General features: G+C 33.2%; 2 long non-coding RNA genes and 1 pseudogene across 3 annotated transcripts; all 3 read left to right on the top strand.

The window, feature by feature from the left end:
• The first annotated feature begins 91 nt into the window (after positions 1–91).
• LOC146905139 (uncharacterized) lies at positions 92–14,991 on the top strand (annotated as a pseudogene). The gene is made up of 5 exons (XR_015018803.1): positions 92–770; positions 1,316–1,750; positions 1,850–2,032; positions 9,905–10,143; positions 11,125–14,991. The product of XR_015018803.1 is annotated as an uncharacterized LOC146905139 (transcript).
• A 3,200-nt stretch (positions 14,992–18,191) lies between these two features.
• Positions 18,192–19,341, top strand: LOC146905140 (uncharacterized). Its single transcript, XR_015018554.1, has 2 exons — positions 18,192–18,777; positions 18,864–19,341. It is a non-coding gene; the product is annotated as an uncharacterized LOC146905140 (long non-coding RNA).
• Positions 19,342–21,215: 1,874 nt separating this feature from the next.
• Positions 21,216–23,894, top strand: LOC146905141 (uncharacterized). Its single transcript, XR_015019559.1, has 2 exons — positions 21,216–21,771; positions 22,164–23,894. It is a non-coding gene; the product is annotated as an uncharacterized LOC146905141 (long non-coding RNA).
• Positions 23,895–24,556: the final 662 nt, after the last annotated feature.

Below are 24,556 nucleotides of genomic sequence, written 5' to 3' on the forward strand. Positions count from 1 at the left end.
TCATATTATATTTATCTCTTCTATTTTCCGAAACAACTATTTCGTATTTATCTCTTCTATTTTCCGAAACAACTATTTCATATTTATCTCTAATTATAATTTTGGTCATATCCGAAGTTTGTTATCAATTCACTTAAATCCGAAATTTGTTTTCCTATAGTTTTGGCCATCCGAATCCTTATTTATTAATTAACCTAACAAATTTCCCTTTCAAAAAAAAAAAAAATTAACCTAACAAATTTCATTCGTATCGTCCTTTTTTTTTTGAAACAAATATTTTCTACGCTTTTACGATTGCAATTTAACATAACAAATTCCATCTAAAAAAATGCATCGCACAAATTTTATTGTTATCCTCTTGCCTTTTTTTTTATGAAGCAAATATTTTGGTTATATATACGAAGCCCTAAACCTGTTTCTCTCAATAAAAATAAACCCTAAACCGTGGTAAATTTCACACACAACACAAAAATCATATATTTTGATATTTAGAGGTTTGCAAATGGAACGACGTGACCTTACAACTTTCCTCTCATACTACTCCTTAACCGGTAACTTTGATTCAATTCTGAATTTTTTTTCTTCCATTTTTTGGATTGTTATTATTAGTGTTTTTTGAATTATACAATTGTCATACTTTTTGTAACATGTTCTTTTCCATTGATTTGGTAGGTCCTTTGATGACTCATCCTGTTACTGAGATGGACGAGACTATCACCAAACTTCAATTGAAGTACAGAACATACATAGTTGAGTACGACACAGAAGATGTAATTTGTCGTTTTCCTTCCTAACTTCTTCCTCTTTTTTTGTTTTCCATTGTTTAATATAAATTTGCTTCTCTCAATTATTATAGTTAACAATTTTAGTGTGCTGTCTTCCTAACTTCTTAGTGCGTAGAAATTTTAGATCCTGATGTAGTAATCCTCAAATATGTTTTGACCATTGCGTGTTTGTGTTTTATGCAAAGATTATATTCTTCCTGCTTTAGATGTTGCATAAGTGTTATAACTTGCACTTGATATTTAGAGCACATGATATTTAGAGCATGATGTAGTGAACCTCAAATATGAACCACTAAGCAACCATTATGGTCTACAAGCCGTAAATTAAAAGAAAAAATAAAATTTTCGCTTGACAACAATTGAACTAAAAAAAATCTAAGGACAGTTGAACTATGTTTTCTATAAAATGAAAATATAGTGGATTTAGGGTGCTGTCTTCCTAACTTCTTCCTAATATTTTATTTTTTAGGGCACAAAACATGTTAAGTTGTCGTTTTCCTTTCTAAGTTGTCGTTTCTGTTTTATTTTAGGGTGCTGTCAAGTTACCAAACATGTTTGCAGCTGATTTCGGAGACAAAATTAATCGGTTGGTCAACCTGGTCGACGGAAAGAACAATAAGTTTCATGTTTTGGTTGATAGGATTTCTGGTTCTTTTTTTCTCACCAAAGGATGGAAGGCAATTGGTGAATTTTATGGGCTAGGATTAGGTGCATGGGTGAATTTGGTGTTTGTTGCTTCAGGTCGGTTCGAAATGGTTATAAAAGACCGGTTTGGGAAGGTTATTAGGTGTCCTTATTTTGATCCTCCCATGCGTTTTGTGATTGATATGTCTGATGTCAATCCAGTTTTTGACAACGATCTCCCCCCCGTTACCTATGCTCTATCTTATTGCCACAATTTGACCAATCTTCAAATTGATTTTGTGAAAAAGTTGACTGAAAATGATGTGAACAAGGGGTTTTTGGTATGAATATACATATGTTTTTTGTTAATTTTGATTCAATTCTGATTTTTTTTTTCATATTCTAATGAGTGATCTATTAAATGTTTTTTACTCATGTAGAAGCTGAGGTATGAGGGACGATGTGAGCAGATATTTCACAAAGCTTCCACAACAGTTAACATGGTTGATGATTGTGGGAACATTTGGGAATGTGTGATGACTTATGGCTCTATTCCTTATGAACACATCAAGATAGGTGGCGGATGGAAGCGTTTTGTTCAAGCTCGCAACATTCATGAAGGTGTGATGTTGAGGATTGGTGGCCCATTGGCTGGAGGCAACCACACTATTTACGTTACTGTGATGCATAAACAAGTTGTTCAAGCATGATGGAGTTTTCTTTAATGTAGTGGTCATTTATTTGCTTTCATTTAATTTAGTTTTTTTGGTTTAGTGATTTCAGCACCAATTAAGGATTGATACTTCATTGTTTTGGTTTAGTGTTTTCGGCACCAATTAAATCGTGTAAAGTTTACTATTCTGATTTTAAGGTTGCAAAGTTTAGTGTTATATATTATGCTAAATAAATGGTGCATAACAATTAAGGATTGAATGCTGGTGTTGTGGGCAATTGAAGTTACGATTTTATTTTGTGTGTTTTGTTATTCCTATTTTGGTATTCCTTGAAATTTGACATTAGAAAGTAGGTGTTTGAATAATCACACCACTAGCAAGAGTCCCTATTTTTTATCTTGCAATTTGTTTAGATTCTAATATTTGTTGCAAATTGTAACAATTGGATGCACACTCGTAAAAGTTAAAACTGATTTTTTTAATTCTTAAAAAGGCAATAACACTTGACCAAAAAAAAAAAGCTAAACAAACAAATCGGTTCATAAACTGCTAGGTATTTTGTTTTTCTTTTCTTCTTAATAACTTAGTTTGTTTTCCACTAATTTTCCTATTTTGTTGGACTATACACACCTTCCCTCATCTATTTTTTGTTTTTATTAAGCTATAACACTTGACAAAAAAACAAAAATATAATAAATCGGTTCACAAACTAAATGAAAAAAATAACGAAATTTTGTTTTTATTAAGCTATAACGCTTAACAAAAAAAAACAAAGATATAACAAATCGGTTCACAAACTAAATGAAAAAATAAGGAAACTTAGCTAATTAAATTAAATGAAAAACTAACGATCCAAAATTGACGGTCACTTATCGTATAATGTTTGTTACGGCACACCCCTCCAGATAATGCTTTATTCATCTAACAACAAGTAACAAAAAAATAAGGAAACTTAGCTAATTAAAATGAAAAACTAACGATCCAAAATTGATGGTCACTTATCCTTTAATGTTTGTTACGGCATAGCCCTTTAGACAATGCTTCATTCATCTAACAACAAGTAACAAAAAATAAGGAAACTTAAGCTAATTAAAATGAAAAACTAACGATCCAAAATTGATGGTCACTTATCCTTTAATGTTTGTTACGGCACAGCCACAATGCTTCATTCATCTAACAACAAGTAACAAAAAATTCATCTAACAACAAGTAACAAAAAATAGGGAAACTTAGCTAATTAAAATGAAAAACTAATGATCCAAAATTGATGGTCACTTATCGTATAATGTTTGTTACGTCACAGCCCTATTTAAGTTACCAACTTATATTCACTAACAAAAACGTATTTGCTGCAACTCAAGTGCTCTCGAGAATATAAGTCCTCTCATCGAATCGAGAATATAAATCCTCTCATCGAATTAATCCAAGGTATTTCATCCCTTTCATATCGTTGCATAATAAACCTACTGTATAATATGGACCGTAATATCAAATTGGCACAGCCCTATTTGTGTTAGGAGAGGTTGTTAGTGTAGATTTACATCCTTTTTATTTATGAGATTTCAAACATCCTTTAATATTGTCATGTTAAGTGTAATATCGTCGAGTTAATAGTTGTATTAGGGAATTACAGTTTTGAAATATATAGCAAGCTCTTATTTGGTTTTTAACTTCTGAAGAGACCTTGCCTATGTTGCTTTTTTGTTCTTCTCATCCTATCAGTTGTCTTCAGTAGCTCACTATGAATTTTGACTACAAATTTTGTATTATTATATTGTCTTTATGTAGCACATATAGTTGATGTATCACTCTTAATTTATTGCTCATGTTGATGTGCAAGGTGTTATGGCTGCTTTTTGCACTCCAATTTCCGCAGTATCTGGAGGGAGGAAGGACCTGAAACTAAAGACAAGAGTCGCACATATTTGGTGCATTCATGAAAAAGATCAGCCAGATGAGATCAGTTGTATGAATCTGCTTCTGGTGGATGAAAAGGTATGCAATTATTCATTCGTCACTCTACATTGTGTTCATGCGCAAAAACATGTAGGTTGTTATAAGTTATATATCTATTTCGCACATAATTTTGTGGTTTTTGTATTATGAAGTTTGATGTGCTCCACGTCTGTTTGTTTATTTATGGCATGATGCATCTCTATTATTTTTTTGGAATTATCAATGTTAGGAGGTATCAATTTTTGAATTTAAGCCATAATCGCATTTTGTTTATCTCTGCTTCAGTTTTTTTAAGCATCCACTTTTTTATATCTCTTAATGCTGTAATTTTATAACTATCTGCATAGTTTATCTAATGTTGTTTTATGCATATTTGATAGGCCGACAAGATTCACGCGACTGTCAAAAAAGCTTTCGTGAATGATATTAAGTCAAAGGTTGAAGAGGGGCAGGTCTATGAGATAAAAAATGTGATGGTTGGATTCAATGAGGGACCTTTTAAGATTACATCACACAAGTACAAGGTCAGCATGACACAAGCATCGAAATTTAAAAGAATAACTAATGCGGACAAAATACCGCTCAACAGCTTTGGTTTTGTATCTTTTGCATCTATTTTGGAGTCGACAGTAGAAGATTAGACAGTTGGTAATGCACTCATGTCATTTCCATTTATATCTGACCCCATTAACCACTTTGTGTCGTTATAATGTTTTGATGTCGTATTGCAGATGTGATAGGTCATGTGACGGAGAGGTCCTCCCTAAGGGAAACTGAAAAAAATGGGAGGAAGAGCAGGGTCGTTGACTTGACACTAGAGGACTTGGAGTATGGTTTCCTTAGTTATATAATTTATAACAATCAGTTCGTAATCTACGTTATTGTTGCGATCGGCCATTATGATGAGATATCTAATTTTTTGTTATTTCAGACAACATAGAATACATTGTTCGCTATGGGGTGAATTTGCTGATCAAATTGTTAGTTTCTTTGATTCCCATGACGCAAGATCTCCTGTAATACTAATTATGCAATTCTGCAAACAGAGGAAGTATATGGGTATGTTGATGCATCCTTTCTTATAGTTTTGTATTTGAACTGTTTGTTTAGGACTTAAATTAATATCAATTATGTGTCAGGGGCAATGGGAGTATCAAGCTCATTTTTCGGAACAAAAGTTGTAATCAACGGCAATTATCCGGAGTTTAGTGCCTATAAAACAAGGTAGTATCTTTAAATTAGTCATTTTGTGTGAACAAGTGTTGACTCTTTGTGCTGTTTTTTTATAGTTAATGTGACCTAGCTATTTTTGTTGCCTTCTTCTATAGTATGGGAAATGCAGCTGGGTCAATTGCGCATGGTGTCATTCAAATGTCAGGCCACAATAGCATCCCATTGACTGATGATTTGCTAAACACTAAAAGGATGACAATCGAGGATCTGGTAGATTCAACCGAGGCAAGGATCGTGTGTATAATGATAATTTAGATATTTAAAATGTTATTTGTATTAACTGTGTGGGATCGTTGTCATGTAACGCAATGTTAATTATTTGCAGGCGTGTCTTGGATCAGTGCTTGCAACCGTATGTGAAATTGAATCTGGAGCGAAATGGTATTTCAGATCATGCACCCAATGTGCTTCATTGGCGACTGTTGTCGATGGGAAGCTAAGTTGCAAGAGATGCACTGAATGCAAGTGTGATGTGCTTAGGTAGGATATTGGTCCTGTTGTCGGAATAGTTGATATATTTTCATGAACAGCTGATGGATTTTTTTTATGTTTCACACTATGCACAGGTTCAAGGTACATGTGGTTGTTATGGATGAAACTGGATCAACCACCTTTGTATTGTTTGACAAAATTGTGTCCCAGTTTATTGGTCGGACTGTCAATGATTTGATTGAGGTATATACTATTGCACATCGTATTTGTAGTTTTAGTTGAATGGAATATTTCACATTAGTTAATTACTTCCATTAAGTCACTATTTCATATTCAGATTCAGCATATAAGTCTGATGAAAATTAATTGATATATTTTATGCCCCATCGTAGTCTATATGACCTTTTCAAATTATATTTTGTGGTTGTTTTATTCGACTCTAATCCTGGTGATCCCATTTTCAAGAAATCACAAATTACAACGACTAATGACCAATTATTATACATTATTAACGCAGGAAAATGGTTCAAGAGAGTACCCAGCTGATCTTGACGTGTTGTTGGACAAGCAGATGCTTTTCAAGGTGGAAGTCAGCAGAGGTAACGTCAACTATGGGTGGAGGAACTATACAGTGAAGAAGGTCACTTCTGATGATAACATTATTCAACAATTTGTAGAGAAGCATAAACTGAAGGTTGTACTTTATTTCAACATTAGCTTTACCAATTTTTTTATTGGGTATATATGCACAAAAGTACATAATCTAATGGCTCCTATGTTTATGGTTGTGTCTGCAATAGGTTTATGTTGAGGATGATGTTATAGTTGGTCAAGATGATTTATCTGCAAAGAATGTTGATCCAAATGTAAGTGTGTCGTCGTTTTTTGACGTTTTTATCGTTTTATTATGAGATTTGTCCATCTCTGTCGTATGATTGATTTTATTTGTTGTCGGTAAAATAGGAAGGAATTGAATGTGAGGATTCATGTAGCAATGGTGAGATGGTTGCAACTCCAAATAACAAAAGGGGTGTGAAGAGGGGTTCTGATGGTGGAGATGGTGCTGATGTTGTCGAGCTAGAGAGTGGATCGGCTTCTATCACCAAACCGAATAAATTGGTCCGTGTGAAAATTGAACAAGAGGAAAAGTGATTGATGGAGATATAGTTCTGATTCATATATGTTTTAATCCTTTGTGTTTTTCGACCATTGTTGGTCTTGACTTGATATTTTGTCTTTTAATTTTAGACTCTCCCTGGTATGATTGTTTCTGAAGACTTATTATTTTCCGTTGTTGAATCAAACATTCGATGCTTCAGTTTCTTGATATTATCAGCATAGAGACTAAATAATAATTAATATAGTTTCTTGATATTGTTTCTGAACAACCACATGTACGTTGAACCTGTGCATAGTGTGAAACATTTAGAAAAATAAGCTTATTCATGACATTAAAATCATGATACACAACACACGTAGAGGGCGAGAGACAGAGCTAAATGACACAGCTAAATAAAAGTAAATGCGGTACTATGGACAACTGACTGAATTTTAAAAATGGAGTTTTAATTTTTGATTTTATATGTTTCCATATTTTCATTAGAGATCTGATCAAAGTAGGTGAGTTTACTTTATGTTGTTTGACTACAATCAATTTTAATATTATACTGTGTTCTTTGCTTCACAACTATTTTTTATTGTCATATTTATGGCTACTGTAGTTCGATTTTGGTGTCATTTTGTTTATAAAAACTATTGTTTCCTTATCCTAATCTTGATTTTTTGTCACACGTAGAATAGCAAAATCGTAGTTGAGATTGAGACCGTGCACTGTTTGAATACCACCAAGTTTAGAACCAGATTATTTTCCTTCCTCAATTATACATGAATTGAAGTTCTAGCTTATACTATTTTTGTGTCAAAAAAAAGCTTACATTATTTTGTTCTAACTTTCATTTTAGTAAAAAAGTAATAATTTTTGAATTTTGAAGTTCACTATGATTAGTGTTTAACAAAATTTAATAGATCCTACAAAGATCGTGATAAAGAATTAGCACGTTTCTTTCTATCAAATGTAGTATTGAGGGAACATGAATTTGAAGACCAGGAGAGAATGGATGCAAGTTTGCTACTTTCATCATTTGATGATTTTAGTTTTTGTAAATAAAGTATAAAATATTCTCAATATAAAATTTTCATGTGTTCCACTTAGTGTGATAAGACTTCATTGTTATTGTTGTATGCAATTTTTACGTGCACATTGTCTTTGGGACATATTGGAAAACCTCACTGGAGTTTGCCATCATTAATTATTGATAATATAGTTTTCTCAAATAGTCCACTTTTTAAGGCTTATATAGTCTTCATGCTCATATCTTTTCCTACGTATTAGGCTTGCAAAATGGCTGATAAATTTCAAAGATAACAAGAGGTTTAACGGTGTAGGTTCCAACAAACTAAAATTTTAGTTGTCAAGTTTGCTATAATTTTGGCCATATCTGAAATTTGTTATCAATTCACTTAAATCCGAAATTTGTTTTGCTATAATTTTGGCCATATCCGAAATTTGTTATCAATTTACTTAAATCCGAAATTTGTTTTGCTATAATTTTGGCCATATCCGAAATTTGTTATCAATTCACTTAAATCCGAAATTTGTTATCAATTCACTTAAAACTAGATGCGCAATCTGAATATGACGGTCATATACAAGCTCAAGAAAAACGCAGCATTACAGTAGATTGCTTTCCTATGGCAACTCACGCAAACAGTAAGTATAGCTTTCAATTTCAGCTGTTTTACCTACTTTTTTACACATCAAAAAGTGCCTACTTCTTTACACGTTAAAAAGTGTTCTGATTATAAACAGATTTTTCAGTGCCCAAACGCGGCAGTAATGTCATGGAAGAACTTAAACGACTTGCACCTGGTAAACATTTTATAAGTAATAAGAAGCTGCGCACTACCAGCACAAAAGTAGGAGAGAACTTTAACTGTGACGAGAACATTGATGATTCTGCAATAATGAAAAGTCCAGGTTAGTTAATTACGCATATCATGGTATTGTCTTACGGTTTTAAACGTGGCAGAATCATCAATGTATCTATGCACTATGATTGTTTCGTATACTATTTTAAATGTTTCTTTTTGGTGTGCTATCATGTTGCCTAACATATTTGTGGCGGATTTTGGCGATTAAATCAATCGTTATGGTAAATAGGTCTAATGTTATTAGCTTTGTTTTCATACGTCACCTAATCGTTTCTATTTAGTAAATTATACACGGCAACACACTTTGTCTCTTATTTTCAGATTATTAAACTTTATATTTGCATAGTTCACTACTAGGAGTTTAGTTAACTATTATTTTCTTGCGCATTGTACATTGATGCAGTTGATCAATCAAGCTATTCTTAATATAAAGAATTCATTTTTTTTGTCAACAACTCAAATATAGATGAAGGTGGGACTGCATGTGTTTCTAATGAGGATATAGTAGTGAACTGCCTTGAAAATCAAGAGGATACTGATATACCGCTAAATACAGGTAAGTCTGTTAATTGTTCAAACTATGGTATATAAAAAAGTACATGTTATTGTTTATAACTTATAGTATTCAAGGTTTTGGTAAAAATGATGCTTAATTTAGTTGACATAATTGTACAAGAAAGGCTATAGGACTGTTTTTTAACTTCCATTTTAAATTTTTCATTTGTATAATTTCTATTTCATTATACCTCTTTTAAATTATTTTTGCTTTGTTTTACAGAATTTTATACGCCTATTGATGATGAAGAAGTCACAGTGTATCATGTACCTGATGATGTGTGTTCAAATGGAATGATCGGTACTCATTCAGGTATTTTTCTTTCATCACTTATTTGTTTCCACCGGTGTACACAGTCAATCACCTAACTAATTTTGCACATCAATTAATATACACTATCGTATAATTATGGACTTACATTAACGTCCTCTTCAACAGATACGCGTATAGATTATGTGAACTTTGGCATGCCTGATTGTGAATGCATTAAGTGTGGAGCAAAAATGTGGTATGATGAAAGGACTGAAAAGGATAGAACCCCGATTGTACCAGATTTTTCTATGTGTTGTAAACAAGGGACGGTTAAGATTGCATATCCTCCCTTGCCGGAAATTTTGAAAGATTTGTATTACAAGAATGATCGAAGAAGCAAGTTTTTTATGGAAAATATCCGTTCATTTAACAGTATGTTTGCCTTCACATCAATGGGTGCTAATATTGACTCATCCATGAACAAAGGAGGTGCTCCACCAACGTTTGTGTTGAATGGTGAGAATTATCATCAGGTGGGAGTTTGCTGCCGCAACCAGGAAACCAACCAAAGTTTGCTCAATTATACATCTATGACACGGACAATGAAATAAAGAACAGGATGGCATCTGTCGGGTGAGTGGTATTTTTTGCATACTCTTTTTGCAATTTAGTTTATAGTGGTTTGTGCGATATGTTTATATTGAATTATAAGTTTGTTTAAACTTATATATGCTTATACTGGTTGAGTTTTTATTGTAGAATGGTAGACGATCGTAATTCAATCAGATCATCAATAGTGGAAGAGTTGAGGCAGTCACTTGATGTCTGTAATTCATACGTAAAGACTTATAGAACAGCAAGGGATAAATTAAATGAGAACAACCACCCTACAGTCAAGTTGAGAATATTGGGCAAGAGAAACCGTGATGGTAGGACATACAATATGCCAACAGCCTCTGAAGTAGCAGCTTTGATAGTAGGTGATTTCGACTCATCAGATTTTGATCGAGACATTGCTGTTGAAGAGCGGACTGGGTTTTTGAAGCGGATATCTATTGTTGAACCTTCCTATTTTCCATTGCAATATCCATTATTATTCCCATTAGGGGAGGATGGCTATAGGAAAGACATAGAATACCAAATAAGTGACAGAAAAGCTGCTATCAAGAGACTCTTTGTTACACTTAAAGAATGGATAGCTTATAGAATTCAACAACGCGAGAGAGATTGCTCGACGATTGTGTTTTCAAGGCGCCTACTTCATCAATTTTTATGTGACTCATACAGTATGATCGAGTATGCTAGGTTAAGATGGGCAAGGGATCATCAGAAAGAACTAAGGTCTCATATGTATAAAGGTCTGACTGAAGCAGTGTTGAGAGGGGAGACTGATCCGAGTTGTACGGGTAAAAGAATAGTCTTACCGTCAACATTTGTCGGTGGTCCGCGGTATATGATTCGGAATTACCAGGATGCAATGGCTATATGTGGATATCTTGGGTACCCGGATTTATTTATAACGTTTACATGCAATCATAAATGGCCCGAGATAGTTGATTTTCTAAAGTTGCATAACATTAGTCCAGTAGATAGACCGGATCTGTCATGTAGAATTTTCAAGCTCAAGCTCAAGCTGGATCATTTAATAAAAGAGATAAAGAAGGGCGAAATATTCGGCGAAGTCAAAGCAAGTAAGTATCTTTTTTCAGTGAACATTAACTGTATAATTATTTTTTGCAATCACCATTTAATCATTTCGTATATTGTATTAATGTCATGGTCATTTATAAATTTTTTAAATTCTGCAGTGATATACACCATTGAATTTCAGAAGCGTGGATTACCACATGCACACATTTTGGTTTTCCTTAAATCAAAGTATCGATGCGTTAAAGCTGAACAGATAGACAAAATTATATCTGCTGAAATTCCAGACAAAGACATCGAGCCTGAGTTATACAATATAGTTACTTCATTAATGATTCATGGTCCATGTGGTCCACAAAACGAGGGTTCTCCGTGCATGGATAAGAAAAAAAAAGTGTACGAAACACTTTCCAAAGAAGTTTGTAGAGCATACAGTGATTGATCAAGATGGATTTCCAGTTTATAGACGGAGGGATAATGGTGTATCTGTTAAAAAAGGTGAAAGTTTTGCTGATAACAGGTTTGTTGTGCCTTATAACAAAGTATTGTTATTAAAGTACAATGCACATATCAACGTCGAATGGTGCAACCAAACTAGGTCTATCAAATACCTTTTTAAGTATGTAAACAAAGGTAATGACCGCATCACTGCAAATTTTTATGGTGGTGGAAAGGCAGATGGCACAACTACATGTTTTGATGAGATAAAAATGTACTATGATTGTCGCTATTTGTCTGCGTGCGAGGCTGCCTGGAGAATATATTCATTTGACATACATTTCAGAGAACCTTCGGTTGAGAGGTTAAACTATCATTTGGAAAACGAGCAATCTATTATGTATGAAGATCACGAAAATATTGAAGAGGTTATTGAAAAAGCACAAGGGAAAACTACAAAGTTTTTAGCATGGATGAAAGCAAACGAAAAATATCCCGAGGCAAGGACTTTGACATACAACGAGTTTCCTTTGAAATTTGTTTGGAAAGCTGCTGATCGTGAATGGACTCCTAGGAAGTTTGGTTATTCAATTGGAAGAGTACATTTTGCGCCTCCGGGTTCAGGTGAAAAGTTTCACTTGAGAACTCTACTTAATTATGTCAAGGGTCCTACATCTTTCAAAGACTTAAAAACAGTGGACAATGTAACATACAACAGCTTCAAAGATGCTTGCTTTGCGAGGGGTCTATTGGACGATGATAGGGAATTCATTGACGCCATAATAGAGGCAAGTCTATGGGGCACCGGTACTTATTTGCGCAGACTTTTTTCAGCGTTGATGGGTTCTGATCAGCTATCTAGGCCAGAAAATGTTTGGAATAGGACTTCGACTAATTTAATTGAAGACATTTTGCATAAACAGAGACGAGTCCTCAATGTCCCTGGTAAGTTAAATTCGCTCATCTTCAAAATAAACGCAAATTATTTATATCTGAATAAATATCTCAGAATTGATGTTTTATTTGTTAAAATCTAATTAAATAAGACTTCTGTTATGTTATGAAAACTGAAATGCATACCTATTGTTTGCCTCAAATGACATGTTATTTCAATCATATTAGAACTTCTTTTTTACGGATTATATATTAAATTTGGATTGTATAACGCCTCTTATTTAGTTAACAAGGGAACTATAATTTAGGCCAAATTTTGTGGATGCCATTATACCTAAGTGTACGTCTAATATTGACTTTGTTTTGTTTTTTTCCTGAAGACAAGTCCTATTATTTGATTATGAAATATAACTAATAAATCGGCTAATTATTGTACCAGATTAATGTATGACTTTTTTTTGCTTAACTATTGTGTTTGAAGCCCCACAGCCTGCAATTATAGTCAGCTTTCCTTATGCTAATATCATTATGTTAATTAACTGTGATAACCATTTATTAGTATTGTTGTGAATATAACAGTTTGGCAAAATAAATATATCGATTGATATACAAAATTATGTGATTTTAAGTATTTTATATTGCTAAGTATTTTTTATTCTGTATTAATATGTATTTGTTAATAATTCTACCACAACTTTTAATTTTTGATTTCATGTGTCTTATATGCATATGTCTTTCAGAGTTGGTGTTAAGTGATGATTAGTTGAAAGCATACGCTCTAGCAAAAATTCAGATGTTGTTACAAAGTTGTGGGAAAAGTTTATCTAAATATCCTCCAATGCCAACAGCCGATCCTTCTTTAGTTCCGGACGTGCAAAATAGAATTGTACATGAAGAGATGAATTATAATAGGCCTGTTTTGTTAGAAGAACACAAGAGAATGATGTCAACCATGACTGCAGAACAGCGAACAGTTTATGATAGAATAATGGCAAGGGTTGACGAGGGTAGGCATGGTTTATTCTTTCTTTACGGTTACGGTGGCACAGGGAAGACATTTATCTGGAGGGCTATGTGCGCTGCATTGAGATCTAAAGGTGAAATTGTTTTGGTTGTTGCATCAAGTGGAATAGCTGCATTGCTCATACCAGGTGGAAGAACTGCACATTCAAGGTTTTGCATTCCTTTCACTATCGACGAGTGTTCAACCTGTACAATTGAACCAAATTCACCACTGACAACCTTGATTGCTAAGGCAAAGCTTATAATCTGGGATGAAGCACCGATGATGCACAGGTATTGTTTTGAAGCTGTGGATCGAACGTTTAGAGATATTCTTAAAAAAATTGACCCTCAAAACAAGTATATTCCATTCGGTGGCAAGGTTGTTGTATTTGGTGGAGACTTTAGACAGATTTTGCCTGTAGTACCCAGAGCCCCTAGACCTGAAGTTGTACATGCGACAATTAATTCTTCACCACTTTGGAGGTTTTGTGAGGTACTTACTCTAACTAAAAACATGAGGATTCTCCATGGTGCATCTGAATCAGAAATTGAAGAAAGAAAGCTTTTTTCGGATTGGATATTGAGTATCGGTGATGGTACGGTTGGAGAATGCAACGAGGTAGATATCTCAATTACTATTCCGCCTGATTTACTGATTACAACTTCAGGTGATCCTATTGCTTCCATTGTTAATAGCACTTATCCTAATTTGTTAGGAGATATGCATAATATGGACTACTTCCAAGATAGAGCTATATTAACTCCAAAAAATCTGATTGTTGAAAAAGTCAATGACTATGTATTGGATTTGTTGCCAAGAGAAGAAAGAATATATTTGAGTTATGATACCCCGGAAACAAGTAAGACAGGTGCCGATATTGTGGATGATGTTCATACGCCTGAATTTCTCAACACAATTGTTGCTTCGGGACTTCCAAATCATAAGTTGCGTCTGAAAGTAGGAGTTCCAGTCATGTTATTAAGAAATATAGATCAGAGTTTGGGATTGTGCAACGGAACGAGGTTGATCATTACAAGGATGGGTAGATTTGTGCTTGAAGGACAGGTGATATCCGGCAGTAATATAGGTGACAAAGTGTTTATTCCAAGATTATCTTTAATCCCGTCTGATATCAGAATTCCTTTCAAGTTTCAAAGAAGGCAATTTCCGATAGCTGTTTCTTTCGCGATGACTATCAATAAAAGTCAAGGCCAGTCTCTAAAGCATGTGGGAGTATATTTACCATCGCCTGTCTTTTCTCATGGTCAATTGTATGTGGCATTGTCAAGGGTGACTTCAAGAGATGGTTTGAAGATATTAGTAACCAACGATGATGGTGAAGAGACGGATGTAACGTCTAATGTGGTCTATAGAGAAGTTTTTCGTAATATATCCTAAATTGTGTCTTTTGTTTGAATTAACAATGTTATAGTCCATCTCTTTGTATGACTTATGTAATACTCTATCTTTTAATCTAAACTTTTTCCTTAGTGTTGAGTGGTCTATTACAAGTTTTCATATTTTTTGTTAATTTTTAAAGCTTCGTTGTGACCTGTGCGGAGCACTGGTCCGAGTTCTATTTTGTATTCGTGGAGTATTTTAGTTTCACTTCAATTCATGTTGGCAATACTCATTTTGTATCTTTGTGGTAACTATGTGTGATTGTTTTGGGTGTCGGTCATGTGGTAAGTTGTGTTGGTTTTATTTCATTTTATTAGTTCTGCTTTCGCAATGAATCAATGGACATGGTATTGAAAATCAATATGTGAATATGAGTATTTTTTTTTTTTGAGGGGATGTGAATATGAGTGTGTTATATTTAATGTATTCTCTCACAAAATAAACAAATAAATGACATTTTCTTATGGTTGAACAAATATAAATTCATCCAAAATGAAGAACAAGGAAAGTTACCACCAGAACTTCTGATATCAACAAACTCCTATATTTGCTAAACACCATATTGGTAAAAAAAAAAACATTGCATCTAAGAATGTTTGGGACAAATTGCAGGGCATTTAATTATCTGCCTATCATTTTTTTCATTACAAAAACTTATTAAGTTACAAAAAGATACAATTAAGGGAAGTTTTCCTTTGTCTATCTATCTATCTATCAATTATAAAGGAAAACTAAATTAAATATACTCTATATTAACTCGACATATGCAATCATCCAAGCAAATAATTAGAATAAGGAATAACCATAAGGGAGTTTTTTGTCTGGGTTATTAACATCATTGCCGCGATGTCTAATGAGATTTCGATCAAAATATTGGCTATTATTTACAGCATTTCGCATGTGAGAAACCAGATGATTTTTGAAGAAAAAGACATACCTGAGGAAGTTGTTGTCTCCAGAGCTACGAATGACATCTTAGACTTTCATTAGGCTCACGATTCAGCGAGTACTAACACCCAAATTTCGATGTACAACCCTGTTAGCAGATCTAGAGTTAATCCTAGGCAAAATAAAAATGGGATAAAATTAGATAATCAACAAGGCATATTGCTATATGCAGATTCATGATCGAAATGAAAATAAAGGTTATCCATAGTTAGCAATTGGTTCATGAACACTTTTTCCATCATTGAGTTATCAATTCCAACCAATACTTGAAATTCTAGGACTAGCTCTATTAGTAACTTAATTAAGGCAAATCTGGATTGCTTCTGTATATCTGACATGTTTTTGTCATACTACATTTCCAACATCATCGCCTTAATTGCCCTTTTCTTTCACTATTATGTCTCCATCATTTGGTGCCATTACAATGTGATTGAAATTTTTAAGTTAATTTCATACTTTAAATAGTTTGATTCTACAGAATTATAAAGTTTTGAAATGTTAACTGCAATGAAAAAACAATTATTCTCATTACAATGCATTATTTAGAAGAAATGAAAGAAAAATTGAATTAAAAATTGGGGTAAATATTTCGGTAAAATTTGTACTTTTTTTAAAATAAGTAAAGAAAAATTATTTCAAATAATTGTACCATATATTTAAATAACTATCTAAAACATAATTAGAAATTGATCCACAAATATATACACACATGTAAAAACACGTTTTTGTCAATTATGCATTCAAAAGCAATTCTGACATAAAGTATCCAAACAACGTTTTTCATACAAATCACTTATAACTTAACATTCAACTCACTTTTACTCTTTCCTAAAAAAAAAAAAAAAAAAAAAAAAAAAAAAAAAAACTCTAAGCCAAAAAGTGAGTTTTAAAGGGTGTGATGTAGTTAAAAGGGTGTGGTTTAGCTCTCCTCCCCAGATCAATTTTAGTCATTGCCCAGAACTAGAGTTTTCTGAGTGGCTCAAATATATGCTTCAGGTAGCAGATAAACAAAGTCTGAATTTGGTTTGTGCTATCACAGATTCTATTTGGCTAGCTAGGAATCTTAAGGTTTTTGAAGATAAGGACTCTACTATTTTAGAGATTATGGAAAATGTACTCAATAGCACAAACAAATATAAAAAGTAAAGGCCATAACTGCATGCATTCAATTTCCTATCAATCCAAATAACACCAAACCAAGAGATAGCAGAACGCGGGAAAATCAAAGTGCTCAGGGGACCGGTTTTCACACAAATAACATACAGAGTGAAGTAAATCAGAGAAGTAAGTTGGGGAATTGGTTACCTCCTCCTTCAAAGTCTGATTCACCTTCGCATCAGATCCGACAGCAACAAAAAAGGTTCATATTCTCTCTAAAACGCCGTTAACGTTGCCACTGTTATCGTCACCGTCGTCTCCCTGTGAAACAAAACTTGTGTGAAACAAGAGAGAAATAGAAGAATCACATAGTCTATAATTGAACAATACAATTATACTAAGAACACAAAGGTGTTGTTTGTTACTTTTTTCTTTCATACGGTATAACTATATATACACATGACCATGGCTGTGAATGTCACCTTCATCCTTGAATTTTCTTATCCATGAAAAAGAAGAAGAAATGGTAGATGAGAAAGCATGAGTGTGGCCTGATAAATTCTTTCTAAAGAGGACCATAGTTTTTTTTTCTTTTGATAATAAGTGGTTTGTTGTTGTTCATGTTGTAAGATGTTGAACTGCTGACATCGTTGTTTGTGTTTTAGACGTGCGCCCCTTCCCATTACCTTTTTCTTTTTTGTTTCTTTAATTATAATATACACATGTGGCTTTTTCTTTTAAATTTAATTGAAAAATAATGCATGTGGCGTCCAACTCACTTAAGTGATGAGCCACGTGGGCGTTGATAGAGTCAAGATTAAGGGGGCCTTAAAGTTGAAAAAAAAGGGTAAACTTAGGGGGTTAAAAAGTGGTTTTTTTAATAGGGGACCAAAATTGCAATTATGATAAAGTTAGGGGCCAAAAGTGCGTTTAAGTCTTTTAAATAAGATTTGGGTAGAAGAAAATCCAAAAGAAATTTGGGATTCATTTCCAATTAATATAATCCTTCTTTTATTTTTCAAAAAAAATATATAAAATCAATTCAATCAAACTCAATTTTGGTCACCGCATAATCAAACACATGCATAGTAGCTTCTAAAATTGTTTAGTTTAAGTCGATTCTCCAACATGGGTATAATCCGTTGTCGCCCTTTATCATATTTATATTCATGATTTCATATTACTATGATATTTAACTATTGTTATTGTCAGACTAAATATCGTATAAGAAATTTTCCCTTTTCTTAACCATTAATTAAAATAATATTTAAACGAATTTAAAAAACACGGTAATAAAATATAGTATATATAGACATAATTATATTTTTAATTTTTAATTTATTTACATACTTTATATTTAACTTATTACAATTTATAGTTTCTTTATCTATATCTAATGAAATTTTATGTTTATAAATAAATATGTTTAGTTCCTATAAAATCACGACATTTTTAAGTTTACTCTGGAATTTTAAACGGTTGCGTGACTATTCATTTGTTTTCTAACAAATCTGTGTGTTGGTATTCTCCTAATATAATTTTTGGTATACTTTTTTAATTTTATAATTGAAACTATGGTTCCCTTACTAAATTAGTTACTAATCAATCAATGTATGGTAACTGATCTGTTCGGTGAGGAATGGATGGAGCCAACAGTGGTGAAAAGTGTTCTGATACAGTGGCGATGAGTCTTTACGGTGGAATGGAAGGTGCATGCAGGCACGTTAGCTCTACGAGACTAAAGTCAGTAGAGAAACAAATACAATTAATAACTCCAACGATGGATCTGTTGTTGAGCTTAGTGTGGATTGTGCTGCGCCAAACAATTCAAATGTTCAGATGGTAATTATTACATTAATCTTTCATGAGTCCGTAAAGGTTTAATCCGTAACACAATTGATCAAATTGTTTGCCGCCAATGTCTGCAGGATGTACCAGAGGCTGAGGACTCATGCAGCAATACATGTGTGATTGACACACCAACCACCAAAACAGGTGCTAAGAGGTCCTCTAATAGCATTGACTATGTGGCTGTTGATGATGATGAAGCTGGCCAGACGTCGGCCACAAAACCTACCAGAGTTGTTCGTGTCAAAATTGAGCACAAGGACGACAAAGATGTTTAGCTTGCTCGAATGCTAGAGCCGTTTGCTTTGTTATCGAATTCCTTCAATCTGCATAAATCAGACATTAAATAATCTGTGTTTTTTCCTTTTGTTTTTTACAGTTTGGTTTTTAATTTTCTTCAAGTTGCTGTGTCGGCTATATTTACTTAGCTAAGGAAACTTTTTCCAGTCCACCTAAATAAATTTATTCATTGCCATAAGTATTAATTCAACAATTTATTATCATTGTCTTTTATTAGCGCTTCGACCTCTAAATGTACGAAATTTATTTTTAGATTTACCTCCGGAAGGTGTTAATATTTTTCTGAATGTTAGATAGTCATTCACCAAGTTGGTATGCTTGATGAAGAAAACCCAATACTGATTTGGCTTGAGTAACTAGATCCCACGCATTCACATGTTAAATTAAAAGTACAGATTGATAAAATCAAGTTAGTATGCTTGCCTTTGCTTAGTATGTGTTTAAGCGAAGGAACATTTTATAATGTTTTAAACAAGTATGTAACAGATCATTAAAAAATTTAAAATTTTAAGCATAATTAAATAAATTTTAATTTAATAGGGACTAAACTACGTGCTGAAATTTTTTATAGAAACCAAAATCTATCAAAAAAATTTACGAGGACTAAAAACTAAATTTGATATATTTATAGGGACTAAAAACTTTATTAATTATTCGTTTTATTATGTATCAAATTATTCCGGCCCGTGAGACCCGTGCGTTGCACGGGTCGGCGTTATACTTCTTAGTTTGGCCCCATCATTGTGACAAAATAACTTAGAAAAAAATAAATTTTTTTCATGTATATTTTTGGGGTGTCACGGAAAAAATATTATTAAAAATTTAGAACACATCGCGACTTCTCAATTATCACTCACTGTGGAGTATTCTACCATTTTCATACATGTTTCATCAATAGAAAATCATACATTAAACTGATACGGCTACTAGGCAAGAATGAATAAAATAACTTAGGAAGTTAATGGTTTAGCACAGTTTCGTATTAAAACATTGGTATCTATATCCCTTAATAGCAGTGTTTTGAAAATTCGGTATCCGATCCAATGACCGACTAATCAGAGGGGATCAATCCCACCGCCCATTTGCGGGGGATCCCATTTAAAGCCAGCAAAGCTTTGTATAGATTAGCCCACCGAAATTGGCACTAGAGAGAATCGAACTTGAGACCTTGAGAGGAGCAAACTCCAAGATCCCAAGCCAACCACTAGGCCAATTCCAAATGGGTTCCTTGATAGCAGTGTTGACTCACTGTATAAGAGAATTTTATATAATACTTGAGATAAATATAAATATGATCTTTCATGTAAATTGAAATTAATACGTTATTTATATTTACTTCTGCAGTTAGTATGATTATGTTGGTTTAGAAGACAGGTAACAAAAACAATTTAAGTAACAAGTTTATGCAAACATTATCATAAACTTTAACACTATAAGATAATAAATTGAATAAATCAAATTAAAGGTTTGAAAACATTATATTATAATAAAATCAAATTAGTAACAATTTCAATGCAAAAATTATCATTAACATGACTACTATTAGTTAGAGTTAATCAAACATTATGAAAATCTGAGTTGTTTTCTTTCCTAGGTCATTATAGATTATATCCACCACTCTCCATGTCCTTCCTTTCTTGTACCTTCCCTTCAATATGAAAACTTACGATGGCCAATGCATATAAAAAGAAGAAACAAAACCCTGAGAAACGCCAACAACTTGGTCAATAACGCCCACATCGCAGTCGATGACTTAAGAACAGGATGGGATTTTTGCTAACACTGAACAGGAAGGGGGTGATACGAAAATGTTTCCCGGTCAAAATGTGTGAGAGAGAGGTGGAATGCGAAAATAGCAATTTTACGAGCCAACAGAACAGTTTGATTATTTTATTTAGTGCATGGATTATGAAACATGTATAAAATCACAAACCAAGAAATCAAACATAATATTGGCCATCACACAAAATACATGGATTATGTGAACTATTAGTGTAATATCCCGCTTAATCCCATGCAGAATGCAGTATCATTTTATCGTGCTTGAGAAGAAATAATCGAGAAAGGACAATTTGATCATTTTCTAATTAAATGAGATGATAAAAGAGTCATTTTATTCACCAATGGTAGTAATGTAATTACAAGGAATAAGAATAGTAGAATGGTAATGCAAGGATCCTATAGAAGATATTTTTGGACATAATGGGAAGAAAAACATTCAATTCTCTCCCTCTTAACCTCTCTCTCGGCTGAAGCCTTTTTCCACCGCCCCCAACCTCAAAATGTTCCATTGTGACATCATTTCAAGCTTGCATATCTTTTCTTTGTACCTTAAATCATCCACTTAAGTTCAATGAAGCAAAACATAGTCCTTTCCCTTGTTTGAAGTGGCCAAACGAAACCTTTCCTTCCTAATTTCAATTTTCTCTCAACTCAAGTGATGGATGGCTTACATGTAGAGAATCATTGGGAATCCTTCATGTTGGAGGAGTAAAGGATCAAAGATAAGTGTATTCCTCTTCTCTTTTCCCTTGGCAAAACCCTAATCCCAAATTGGGGCTTATGTGATTTTATTAGTAATTTTGGTTGTTTGACAAATTACATGTAGATAATTTGTATCCAAGAGCACAAAATTGGAATGGTGGGGGTGCAATTTCAAAGAAGATGAAGAAAATATTTCTCAATGAGGTAAGTTCTTGAGTAAGGTGGAATTGAGCTTAGGACAGAAATTATAGATGGCTGATGTGGTATTGTGTATATGTTATTATTGTTTATGATAACTAGAGAAGTTAGAATTGGATTAAAGAAATTGATATGGAATTGGGTTAAAATTTGTATGGTTTTCTTTGGCCCGTATATGCTGCCGTGTAACCCATAATCGAGTAATTATTGGATTTTTGAATACTACACTGGATTCCCTTCAGTTTGGATATAAATTTTGTATGTTTCGGATTAGGGACGGATTCAGAAAACGTATTTAAAGTTTGTAAAATTCTGCTGAAAAATGGCTTACGGGTTTGACATGGATTTTTCCGAAATGAGCTACAAAGTGAAGTTAAATTTGTTAAAAATGATTTCAGGTATATTATGGATACTTACAAGGTTGAGCGTGACTTTGGTTGAAGTTAGAAATGCAAAAGTGAGAAGTAAAAGCCATAATCTACAGTTAAGTGGTTTTGAGGAAGTGATTAAAGAACGTAGAGGCTTGACGGAAATGGACAAACGATTGATAAGTTGATTGAGATGAGCCTATGCTATTTCAAATGATTTGAGGTGAGTTCCTTTAGTTAGAAAACTTCCCTTTGGGTAGTTAAATAATGCCTTTAGAATAATTGAATATAATTTGGTACATTAGAACATAATTTAGTGACATTATGATTTAAGGTTCACACCCTTGCTAGTGTACTCTAAAATAGTTTTTATGTTGATAAATATGCTTATGGTAATGTAGGAGTTAGAGGAAAATTATTATGATAAGTTTTACGTGAGTATGAATAAATATGCAATTTCGGCTAACATTTCGGAAGGTGAGAATTGTTGGATTTTATTACTTTATTTCGACTCTTAGCTAATATAAATTATACTTTTAAAGTGACATGATGGTTTGGTTTGGCTAAGACTCTAAATTCTCATTTTTATCGAATATGTAGCCGAAATTGTATTATGAATATCCTCTAATCATATACTACCATAATGTATATTTATTTGTGTAAAAGAATGTTTAGAGTAAATTAGCCATTGAAACAAATTATTCATGGTTAGATTTCAAATCATTGGAAAGTAAAGAATTCTAAGTATGGAAGTTCGGCGTAATTAGTCGAATTTAATTTATCAGGATATGGGGAAAATTTTATAACCTTTTAAGAATGGCATATGACAACGATATGCCTAGAACCTGAATAGGTTAGTATCAGAATTAATTTCAGAATAAAGTCGAAATTACTACGTCTTTATTATTAGACTCAGAATGTTGTTACTGCAAGGAAATCAGTTAAGATAAGTTATTCCTCTCTAGCTCCCCGTCAGTAGTGGAGTTGAGGATTAACTCAGTTATCAGAAAATCAGTCCAAGTTATAATATTAAAACATGTTTAAGATGTGGCTTTCGCTATCCCGCCAGTTGGATACGAAAGGTTCCCGCCAGTTGGAACGGGCATTATCCGTGAGGATGACCCCACAATAATCAGAGGAGTCCGGTATCCCCGTCAGTTGGGTTCCCGTCAGTTAGAATTATTACCGGTCAGAGTGGAATAAATTTCGGGGTTACTCCACCTGAGTTTATTCCGTAAAATCAACTCAGATAATATTGTTTGTTCAACGCTAACATTTCTAACATAATATGACAGACATTATGATTATGATTATGATTTTGGCATTAGTATCAGAATCATATTAGTAATTCAGAGAAAGCGATCTAGTTATCCCCCGATCGCTCAGTTATGTATGATAAACTGTATAAACCCAAAAAGGGTTGAGTTTAGAGACAGATGGCGATCCTAGGTTTCCTGAGATTGCCTACAGCCTAGGATAGGTGGAACTCACTGAGACATTATGTCTCACCCCAAACCATTTATTTATTTTACAAATTAGCAGGTGGCTCGTATCAAGAGGAGGTAGATATGCAGTCGAAGGGATTATCGTCAAGAGCTCGTTTCGTACCAGATGAAGAAATTATATGTATTCGAATACTTATCAGATATATGAATTTGGCCATTGATATTTTATCAGATGTACGAACTTATATTAATGTATATATTCATTTGGTCGAAATTATGTTGTAATTTTAATGTATCCAGTACTAAATTTAACGCACATGCTAAATATTCTAGATAAGTTTAGTATGGGCGTACAATTAGATACCATCACACAAAATTTTCAATTTTGAGAGGGCGCCATTAATAAAATTAAAGTAATTTATAGATGTGAATTTTGTATTTGAAATACAAGGTTGTGAATTCGAAAATAAGAAAATGTAACTACTGCTAGCTAGATGGAGAGTAACTAACCAAACTATAATCATACAATTGATTACAGTCCTAAAGTAGTTGCAATGGTTAAAATGCTTATTCTCAAAGTTGTAAAATACTTCAAGTAGTTGCAATTGGTATCAGATTTAGTTAAAATGCTTATTCCCTAAACTTTTGTCAAAGTTATTAAAATCACTAGTTAACTTGTAAAATTGTACGATTCTACAAGTCTAGGCAGCAATTTTGATAAAAAGCAAAACACTATCATGTTAAATAAAGTTTCAAAAACCAGAACAAGGTGATATAAAAATTGTGATCTTTGTGGCTCTGAACTTCAACCCAACATCAATTATAAAAATAAACGGGAAAGAAGCAATTATAAACCATTGTTGGTAACTAGTAGTTAAACACAGTTTGCTTGTTTTGTCATTTGGCTAATGCTGTCAATAGAGGATAGCAGAAAATAGCAGAATGTTGAAATTCTCATATCCAACAGTGCTATAGCAT

The sequence above is a fragment of the Medicago sativa genome, chromosome 7 (genome assembly GCF_051527215.1).
Source record: "Medicago sativa cultivar Bolivia chromosome 7, Bolivia_mono, whole genome shotgun sequence".
NCBI classification, from domain to species: domain Eukaryota; kingdom Viridiplantae; phylum Streptophyta; class Magnoliopsida; order Fabales; family Fabaceae; genus Medicago; species Medicago sativa.